The sequence below is a fragment of the Ambystoma mexicanum genome, chromosome 9, assembly GCF_040938575.1.
Source record: "Ambystoma mexicanum isolate Mex_15411 chromosome 9, UKY_AmexF1_1, whole genome shotgun sequence".
NCBI classification, from domain to species: domain Eukaryota; kingdom Metazoa; phylum Chordata; class Amphibia; order Caudata; family Ambystomatidae; genus Ambystoma; species Ambystoma mexicanum.
Genome location: NC_090931.1, coordinates 1,509,957,660 through 1,509,968,769, shown reverse-complemented (window position 1 = coordinate 1,509,968,769; position 11,110 = coordinate 1,509,957,660).

Sequence of the window (11,110 nt, the reverse complement as noted above, 5' to 3'; positions counted from 1 at the left end):
CTGTAAAGGCTAATTTCCCAAACTTAGTGAGTCCCCCAGCAGCTTTGCTGGATTTTTTGTGGTTTATTTTTTTCTCCTGCTAAGAGTGAGACTCTTTTACTCCCACTCTTAGACATGATTTGAGGTGTTCCTTTGACTTTATATGTGTTTTATGGCCTATGGGGTCTTTTACTCCATAGGGCTTCATGTGTTTTTGGTATGTGGGTTACACAGCACCCTACGTGCAGTAACCCAGGGGTGTCGTAGCGACCCCCAAACATAGACTCCATACCCTGGGACTGACTACTGTCTCCCAGGGCATGTAAAGTCACCATTGGCTTTACTAGTCTCAAATTGTGAACAGAACCAGTACAAACCATCATATTGTGGACGTACTGGTCGGGGCAATTCGATTCTGTTGTTCGAGGGGGCACTGTCCAGTCCCCCCCGACTGAGTTTTGGCTGGTAGCAGAGGATACTACTTTTTATATTCGACCGCGAATATATCCCTATGGGATTTTCCCATTGTTCGAGGCTACCACTTTTTAACATAGCCTCGAACATACCGCCGGTTTATTAAATGAATATAAAATCACCGGTTGGTATTTTTTGCCGAAACTTGGTTCCAAAATGGCGTTTGTGTTCGCTTCTGTGACTCCAACCCAAGTCGGGCCCTTTGTTCCACTTTTTGGCGGGCTTCTGCACAGAAGCCCTCCAAAGTGGTGCCACTCTGTCTGGGTCTACAGGATGTGTGCGAGGGGGGTTTAGGCACCCTGGACTGAGTTGCCTTGGCAACTCAAGTCGCACTCTTGTGTGATTGGCCCAGTGGTGAGCCGCCTGGCTCACCACTTAGCATGTTTGAGTGACAGCTAGGCTGAATGAATGGGGGTTTTCTGCATAAAAGCAGGGCTTTGGGGACTGGAACTTCAGAAGTCGCCACAGGACCTAAGAATCCGAAGAGGGAGAAGCTGAGCCGACCTGCTACGACGACACCACCGGTGGAGCCCTGCTGAACCGTCTCACCACTTCCCGACGACAGAGGAGATCTCCAGTCCGGAGAGTCTTCTTCCTTTGACTGGTGGGGATAACCAGTTTTGCCCGTCTTTTCGCCTTCCCGGATCTTCTCGTGGCCGCCTTGCCTGTGCCAAGCACCCCGGCAACCGGAATACCACGGTTTACCACTACCGCGAATAAAAGGGTAGTACCTTTTAACCGGAGAACTCCACGGCTGGTTTCTTCCCTGGCAGTGCAACGACCTTCATCTTTCCTCCACGTCGAGACCTCCTTTTCCTCTGGACGAAACACTGACTTCCACCCGCTGCCAGGAACAACTGCCCCCGCTGGAGCGTTCTTCCCATTTCAGGTACTGTGTCCCGCCTGGCTTCCCTTGCAACAGATTGCTCGGGGTGACAGTAAATCCTCGACTTTCTAACCTGGGTTAGCCTGGGGCCTGTTAACTAACTTTTTCTGAACTGATCTCCTTTCTTTTTGAACTATCTACAAGACTCTTTGGGCATAACCCCACTGTGTGATCCTGGACACATTTATCTTGCTCTCTCTAAGAGTGGGCCTGGCATTTGAACTTCCTTGCTCTCCAGTAGACTCTGCCTATCCTGCCTTACTGTGGTTCTTTTAAAAGTATTGAAATTGTGTGCTTTCATAACTCTGCCTTTTTCCCTCCCTTTTTATATAATTAATTAGAGTGCCATCTTGGGTTAAGTGCTCACCTCTGTCTGAAAATAAGTGGTGTTTCTCGCTAAGACTTGTCTAATAAGTAATCAGGGTTGTATATATATAATAGTGACTGTGTGTTGAATTTACTTACCTTTTTTTGCTAGTGTCATTTACAAGTGTGTCTTTTAAATAAATTATTATATACTTTTACACCAAAGCTCTGGTCAGTGTTTGCTTGTGCTACTGTATCTCTGTGCCTATTGTGTATGCCCTATATACTGCCTAACTCTTCTTGAGAGAGGTCTAACTGCTCAGCCACAGCTACCAGGTAAATCTGGGTGGTACAGACTGCTACCAAGTGGGTTTACTGCCAAACACCTGTAGTCCTAAATATTTTGCAGTGGTCCCCAAGGGAACTGCACAGGTTTCTGCCTAACATTGGTGTACAGCGGTGGGATTTGTATTGAGTATACATTTTAGTGTGCTTTTGAGATACCTTAGTGCAACTAACCACAAAGCTTAGCACTGAAAAAGTTATTTTCTAACCTGTCTACTATGGAAAGTTATAGCCAAGAGTCCCTAGCTACAAAAACTGCTGATTGTTTAAGAGTTCTCTGTAAGCATAAGAATCTCCTGGCTAAAGGCAAGAAAATTGAGCTAATAGAAAGTTGTTAGCAAACCAAAGTCTGGATGATGGTTCAGAGGAACCTATCACTCCAGCAAATGTAGAAAACAGCAATGAAATTGACATTGATCAAAGTGTTGATAATCTTAGGTCAGAACCAGAAGAGGAGAGTGAAATTGTTGTAGATGTTCCCTCTAGGCCTCTGTCTGCTCTGCCAGCTGTACCTACTGGACCTTCACCAGGTCCCACATTTAGTCCTCAATATCTTGAGCTAGAGAAAATGAAACTTGACTTGGAGTTTAGGAGACTTAACACCCAAGCAGAACTAAGGCTACGAGAAATGGAGCTCAAGCATGAGCTAGAAATGAAGACATTATCTGTAGACAATGCTTCTCTCTCTGGCTCCTCTAGAAGTTCCAGTCCCAAAAGACCCCGGATGCCTAAAGAACTGATTGGTATGTATGACCCTAAGTTGGATGTGTTGGATTGGTTGGCTATGTTTGAGTATAATCATGGGCTCCAGAACCTCACAGGAAATGAGTTGCTTTCCTGGTTGTTCGCTAGGCTCCCCCCTGTTGCAAGTGATGTGGCAATGGAGTTGGGAGAGGAGGATAAGAAGGATTATGAATGTGTTAAACTAGCTTTGATAGCTAGATTTGGGAAGACCCCTTCCCAGTACCTTAAGAGGTTTAGGACCCTCAAAAAGCATGATGGTACCCCTTGGGCTACCTGGGTGAGTGAAAGTTTGAAAAACTTAGAGGGATGGATTAAGGGTTACAAGGTGAACACTTATGAGGGGATGAAGAATCTTGTTATGTTGGAGTCAATGTATGATGCCTGCTCTCCTGAGCTCAGACAGCACTTGGCTGATTCAAAGGAATTAGATTCCATAAAGCTAGCTAAGGCTGCTGACTTGTGGGTTGCCAACAGGGCTACTCACAAGGATTCTGGGGCTACTCAGAAAATAGATGAGGGGGAAACAGCCTAAAAAGGACTCCAAAGAGAATTCTAATCATTCCAATTCCAAAGAGGACCACAAACAAAACCATAAGGGTAAGCCACAAGGGAAACCGAATCAGGCTAGTATACCTTCTGGTGCCAAACCAGAAGGAGGTCAGAACAAGCCTCAATTCCAGAGAGCATTTGGATCATGCTATGTTTGTAAGGCTACTGACCATTTGAAAGGGGACCCCAGATGTAAGGGTAACCCTCCAGGGGTCCACACTGTCTCCTTAGCCTTCGCTCCAGAGGAGGAAGTACAGATGGCCAGTGGAAACTTTCTGTTGCTAGCTGATGAACCCATGGGAGTCTCAGCTAGTGTTTCTTTAGTGTCTCTGGGGTTGTGGGAACAACAGAATTTAGATGTGTATAATTCTATCCCAGATAATACTAAAGAGTATTATAAGGACAGTGTCCAGGTGAATGGTCAGGAAACCCCTGCCATCAGGGACACTGGAGCCAGCATAACTGTGGTGGATGAATCATTTTTCAAGGCAGAGGATGTTGCTAAGGCACCCAAATGCCTCACCAAGTTAGCTGGAGGGCCTGTGCAGATGTGTCCCCAGTTACCAATTCTCATCCAGTGCAATGATATGACTGTGAAGATACCTGTCAGTGTACAATGTGAGGTACCAGGAAGGGTTCTGTTGGGTAATGACCTGAAAGCTCTTGGTGTCACAAACCCCCAGACCTCCAAGTAAAAGGTTACAGGAGCTCACTAGACCTGCAAGAGAGAAAACCCTGCGAGGTTCTTCTCAGGAGATGATGGAAATGAATATCCCTCCTCCACCACTGGAGCAAACTACTACAGTCTCTACCAGATCAGGAGCAAAGGGGCAACCCAAGACTCCCAGGAAAACGCCAGCAGCAAGCACTCCGGTGCTTCCAACAAGGACTTCCCCTAGGTTGTCCAAAGTTACACCTGTAACTCCACCTCCAGCTGAGGCTGAGAGGGAGGTACAACCCTGTGTGGTTGAACTAGACTCTGAAAAAGAGCTAGTGGGATGCCAAGAACTTATTGGCGATCTGGACCCTGCTGACCATCCTGAGCTGCAGTCTTTACTGGCAGAAGGTGGACCCAGCAGGGCAGCCTTTCGTAAGGGGCAAAGAGAATGTCCAACTCTGGAAGGTCTCCACCACCAGGCAGCTTCTCAGGCTGATGGGCAAGAGCCTGGGAAGTACAGATTACACTGGGAAGATGGCCTCTTCTACAGTGAACCAACTGAGTCTGAACCTGGAGACAACAAGCGTCTTGTTGTACCAAAAGAAAACAGACAACAGGTCTTGCACTTAGCCCATGAGATTCCTTTGGCTGGTCACTTGAGTTTCAAGAAGACCAAGGAAAGGCTCTCACTCTACTTCTATTGGCCAAAGATGGGGGCTGAAGTAGATAAGTTTTGCAAGAGCTGCCATACCTGCCAAACTTCTGGTAAGGTGGGTTCCAAGAATGTGGCACCTTTAGTGCCTCTCCCAGTAGTGTGAGTCTCATTTGAGAGGGTAGGGATTGACATTGTTGGTCCCCTTGATCCTCCAACCTCCTCAGGCAACAGGTTTATCCTTGTTGTAGTAGACCATGCTACTAGATACCCCGAGGCAATTCCTATGAGGACTGTTACAGCTCCGGCTGTGGCTAAGGCCCTCCTTGGTATTTTTACCAGGGTTGGGTTTCCTAAGGAAGTAATCTCTGCCAGGGGGTCAAAGTTTATGTCCCACTACATGAAAGCCATGTGGAAAACCTGTGGAGTTACTTACAAGTTCTCAACTGCATACCACCCACAGACAAATGAGTTGGTAGAAAAGTTCAACAGAACCATGAAGAGCATGATAGGTGCCTTAGAAGAACCCCTGAAGAAAAAGTGGGACCTTCTATTGCCATGCCTTCTCTTTGCTTATAGAGAAGTCCCTCAGGAGGATGTAGGTTATTCTCCCTTTGAACTTCTTTATGGCCATCCAGTCAGAGGAACATTGGCCCTGATTAAGGAAGGGTTGGAGAGTGCTCCTTCCCTCAAGCCAGTCAGAGTGACTGACTATGTGATAGGTCTCCGGAGGAGAATGTCACACATGATGGCAGAAGCAAGTGATAACCTGAAAGCTGGACAAGCCCTGGTCAAGCATTGGCATGATCAAAAGGCTAACATGGTTGAGTTCACTCAAGACCAGCTAGTTCTAGTTATGCTACCAACAAGGCAGAGGGCCTTGCAAGATAAATGGATGGGACCCTTCAAGGTTGTGGGAAAGCCTGGAGAGGTGACCTATCTGGTGGATCTAGAAGAAAGAAAAGAAATTTGGGAAAATAGACTCAAATGCGCTAGCCCCTTAAATAAATGTATACAGGCAAGTCTTTACAGTCTTTTAAATTTTATTAGTGTTTTTTCACACTAATAATTTTTATTTTCCATAAAAGGTTTCAAAAAAACATTCCAGATAAAGAGACATTTCTATTAGATGTTGCTTCACACCAATGCTATTCTGGATATAGCTTGAGAAAGTATATATAACATTTGATTTTGCTTCACACCAATATATTCTAATTCAAATGTTTCTCTCTCTCTTGATTTTGCTTCACACCAATATATTCTAATTCAAATGTTTCTCTCTCTCGACACGTGTTTTCCCATTGTCACTCTCAATGGTTCTTCAGGAGAGGAAGTGTTTGTACTAAAAAGAAAAAAACAAATTCTCATTTTGAGTAATGCCTTAGAATTTTTTTCAAAAAAAGTGAATGTAATATTTGCTACTATGACTCACCGTTCTAATTTTCTTATTGTTAGCATGTATCCTGCTTGTTTTTCCAAAATTTATATACTCGAGTCTTGCTAATATTCATCAGGATATTTATCCTAATTTAATTTTTGGGAAAGGTTCCAGGTTAAAGCTATAAGGGGGAGAATAGAGGGAAAAGACAAGATAATACTTCTTGTTGATAGTCTATGAAAAAAGAAAAACTGGTCATAGTTTAAATATAAGTTCTAGTACAGCTTAATTCGGGGAGAGTACAGGCTTCTCATTCGCTTACCTTGTTTTCTTTCATGTTTTGATCCTGTGCCGTGATAAGCATCCAAGTGTAAGGATGTCTAACTTTGACTGATTCCAGCTATTTATGCCGCGATCGTGCCGTGACGACGTCATCACGCCGCGCCCACGTGATTTTACGTGGCGCGATGACGTCATCACGCACGTGTTTGCGACCCGGCGGCCATTTAGGGATGAGTTAAAGTCTGTCCAACAACTCCAATCTAACTTTATAGTAAGGAATTTAAGTCGAATAACAGAGAAAAATTTGTTGAATTAGAGAGCCTATTATTGTAATGTCTTTGCAACACGCTAATCCTATTTAAACGTGTGCAGAGACATTGTTGCATATTTATTTCCAAAGACCATTTTTAGGGACCATTTTTTTAAAAGTGTACTGCCGTGCTCGTGCCGTGACGACGTCCTCTCGCCGCACCCTCATGATTTTGCGCGACGCGGTGACATCATTACGCACATATTTCCGAACCGGCGGCCATTTTGGGATAGGTTGAAGTGTAGCAACTCCATTCTAACTTTATAATTTGGAGTTTAAGTCAAATAACAGAGAACGATTTGTTAAAAGAACCAAATTAGAAGTACAGTCAGAGGAACATTGGCCCTAATTAAGGAAGGGTTGGAGAGTGCTCCTTCCCTCAAGCCAGTCAGAGTGACTGACTATGTGATAGGTCTCCGGAGGAGAATGTCACACATGATGGCAGAAGCAAGTGATAACCTGAAAGCTGGACAAGCCCTGGTCAAGCATTGACATGATCAAAAGGCTAACATGGTTGAGTTCACTCAAGACCAGCTAGTTCTAGTTATGCTTCCAACAAGGCAGAGGGCCTTGCAAGATAAATGGATGGGACCCTTCAAGGTTGTGGGAAAACCTGGAGAGGTGAACTATCTGGTGGATCTGGGCAAGCCCAGGGAAGCTCCCAGAGTCTTCCACACCAACAGACTCAAAGCGTATGTCTCTAGGCCTGAAGTAGGAGCCTTGCTTCTAGCTTCATCAGAAGAGGAAGAAGAGAGTGAAGCTCTCCCTGATCTCCTCAGAGGCTTACCTTTGGACGAAAAGATTGAAGGAGTTAATCTCTCTTCAGATCTGACACCTGAGCAACAAGAGGAGTGCAAATCTATGTTGAATCCGTTTGCCTCCCTGTTCTCACTTTCACCAGGCTTGACCCCTTGGGGACAGCATGATATTCTCACTGGTGACTGTCTGCCAGTCAAAAGCAGAGGATACAGGATGTCAGAAAATGTAAGAACCCACATCAAAGGGGAGGTCAAGAAGATGCTTGATCTCGGGGTAATAGAGCCCTCTACTAGTCCATGGTCTAGCCCAGTTGTGTTAGTACCAAAGGCAGGATCCAAAGAATTGAGATTCTGTGTGGACTATAGAGCTCTTAATGCAGTCACTAAGACTGATGCCCACCCTTTGCCAAGGACAGATGAGTTGGTGGATAGACTTGGTTCAGCCAAGTTCCTCAGCACATTTGACCTTACGTCAGGCTATTGGCAAATAGCCCTGACAGACCATGCCAAGGAGAAAACTGCATTTTCTACCCCAGTTGGCTTATACCAATTTAAGATTATGCCTTTTGGACTGAAAAATGCACCTGCGACATTCCAAAGGATGGTGAACCAGGTTCTGAATGGGATGGAGGACTTCTGCATGGCATACTTGGATGACATTGCAGTATTCAGCCAAACCTGGGAAGAACATGTGAACCACTTAGGACATGTTTTGCAGGCTCTTGGACAGTCCAATCTGACCATAAAAGCAAGTAAATGCCAGATTGGACAGAGTAAGGTGGTCTACCTTGGGCATGAGGTAGGAGGTGGGGAAATAAGGCCTTTGCGCAGCAAGATTGAAGCTGTGCAAAATTGGACAACACCTACTACTCAAACCCAGGTGAGAGCCTTCCTAGGCCTCACTGGGTATTACAGGAATTTCATTGAGAACTATGGGACCATAGCTTCTCCACTGAATGTGATCTCCTCTCCAAAATTCCCTAAGAAAGTCAAATGGAATGAGGAATGCACTCAGACATTTGAAAACCTGAAGAAAGCTCTTTGCCGAGCTCCAGTACTCAGAGCTCCTGACTACCACCAAACTTTCATTGTACAAACTGATGCTTCCAATGTAGGTATAGGTGCAGTTCTTAGCCAACTGGATGAGAATGGTAGGGAGCACCCCATTTGCTTCATCAGTAGAAAACTGAAGGATCCTGAGACGAGGTGGGCAACAATCGAAAGAGAATGCTTTGCTATTGTGTGGGCACTGAAGAAGTTTAGGCCATACTTGTATGGTTGTACTTTTGTCATTCAGACTGACCACCAACCCTTGTGATGGTTAATGCAAATGAAGGGAGAAAATCCAAAACTATTGAGATGGTCAATCTGCCTGCAAGGGTTTGATTTCACCATTGAGCACAGGTCAGGGTGTCACCACCAAAATGCTGATGGTCTCTCTAGGATGTATGTCATCGACTAGAGGTATGAGATTCATCCAGGAGTGGATTAAATCCTCCTGTCCCTTAGTCTGGGGGGGGCGAGTGTTAGGGAGAATTCTCTGTAAAGGCTAATTTCCCAAACCTAGTGAGTCCCCAGCAGCTTTGCTGGATTTTTTGGGGTTTATTTTTTTTCCTGCTAAGAGTGAGACTCTTTTACTCCCACTCTTAGACATGATTTGAGGTGTTCCTTTGACTTTGTATGTGCTTTATGGGTTATGGGGTCTTTTACTCCATAGGGCTTCATGTGTTTTTGGTATGTGGGTTACACAGCACCCTCCGTGCAGTAACCCAGGGGTGTCGTAGCGACCCCCAAACATAGACTCCATACCCTGGGACTGACTACTGTCTCCCAGGGCATGTAAAGTCACCATTGGCTTTACTAGTCTCAAATTGTGAACAGAACCAGTACAAACCATCATATTGTGGACGTACTGGTCAGGGAAATTCAATTGCCCCGGGGTCTGTTGTTCGAGGGGGCACTGTCCAGTCCCCCCCGACCGAGTTTTGGCTGGTGGCAGTGGATACTACTTTTTATATTCGACCGCGAATATATCCCTATGGGATTTTCCCATTGTTGGAGTCTACCACTTTTTAATATAGCCTCGAACATACCGCCGGTTTATTGAATGAATATAAAATCACTGGTTGGTATTTTTTGCCGAAACTTGGTTCCAAAATGGCATTTGTGTTCGCTTCTGTGACTCCAACCCAAGTCGGGCCCTTTGTTCCACTTTTTGAAGGGCTTCTGCACAGAAGCCCTCCAAAGTGGTGCCACTCTGTCTAGGTCTACAGGATGTGTGGGAGGGGGGTTTAGGCACCCTGGACTGAGTTGCCTTGGCAACTCAAGTCGCACTCTCGTGTGATTGGCCCAGTGGTGAGCAGCCCGGCTCACCACTTAGCATGTTTGAGTGACAGCTAGGCTGAATGAATGGGGGTTTTCTGCATAAAAGCAGGGCTTTGGGGACTGGAACTTCAGAAGTCGCCACAGGACCTAAGAATCCGAAGAGGGAGAAGCTGAGCCGACCTGCTACGACGACACCACCGGTGGAGCCCTGCTGAACCGCCTCACCACTTCCCGATGACAGAGGAGATCTCCAGTCCGGAGAGTCTTCTTCCTTTGACTGGTGGGGATAACCAGTTTTGCCCGTCTTTTCGCCTTCCCGGATCTTCTCGTGGCCGCCGTGCCTGTGCCAAGCACCCCGGCAACCGGAATACCACAGTTTACCACTACCGCAAATAAAAGGGTAGTACCTTTTAACCGGAGAACTCCGTGGGTGGTTTCTTCCCTGGCAGTGCAACGACCTTCACCTTTACTCCACGTCGAGACCTCCTCTTCCTCTGGACGAAACACCGATTTGCACCCGCTGCCAGGAACAACTGCCCCTGCTGGAGCGTTATTCCCATTTCAGGTACTGTGTCCCGCCTGGCTTCCCTTGCAACAGATTGCTCGGGGTGACAGTAAATCCTCGACTTTCTAACCTGGGTTAGCCTGGGCCCTGTTAACTAACTTTTTCTGAACTGATCTCCTTTCTTTTTGAACTATCTACAAAGACTCTTTGGGCATAACCCCACTGTGTGATCCTGGACACATTTATCTTGCTCTCTCTAAGAGTGGGCCTGGCATTTGAACTTCCTTGCTCTCCAGTAGACTCTGCCTATCCTGCCTTACTGTGGTTCTTTTAAAAGTATTGAAATTGTGTGCTTTCATAACTCTGCCTTTTTCCCTCCCTTTTTATATAACTTATTAGAGTGCCATCATGGGTTAAGCGCTCACCTCTGTCTGAAAATAAGTGGTGTTTCTCGCTAAGACTTGTCTAATAAGTAATCAGGGTTGTATATATATAATAGTGACTGTGTGTTGAATTTACTTACCTTTTTGTGCTAGTGTAATTTACAAGTGTGTCTTTTAAATAAATAATTATATACTTTTACACCAAAGCTCTGGTCAGTGTTTGCTTGTGCTACTGTATCTCTGTGCCTATTGTGTATGCCCTATATACTGCCTAACTCTTCTTGAGAGAGGTCTGACTGCTCAGCCACAGCTACCAGGTAAATCTGGGTGGTACAGACTGCTACCAAGTGGGTTTACTGCCAAACACCTGTAGTCCTAAATCTTTTGCAGTGGTCCCCAAGGGAACTGCACAGGTGTCTGCCTAACAATACCCATTTAAAGTTTCAGAGTAGGTTGAGATCATTTTGGCCCCAAGACCTCTAATCATTTGCTTTGCTAGATAAAACTGGGGTTTCCGTGCGCCAGCTATCCTGAAGGAAACTTCGGAGAGAACCAGCTACTATATCGTTCGATTAG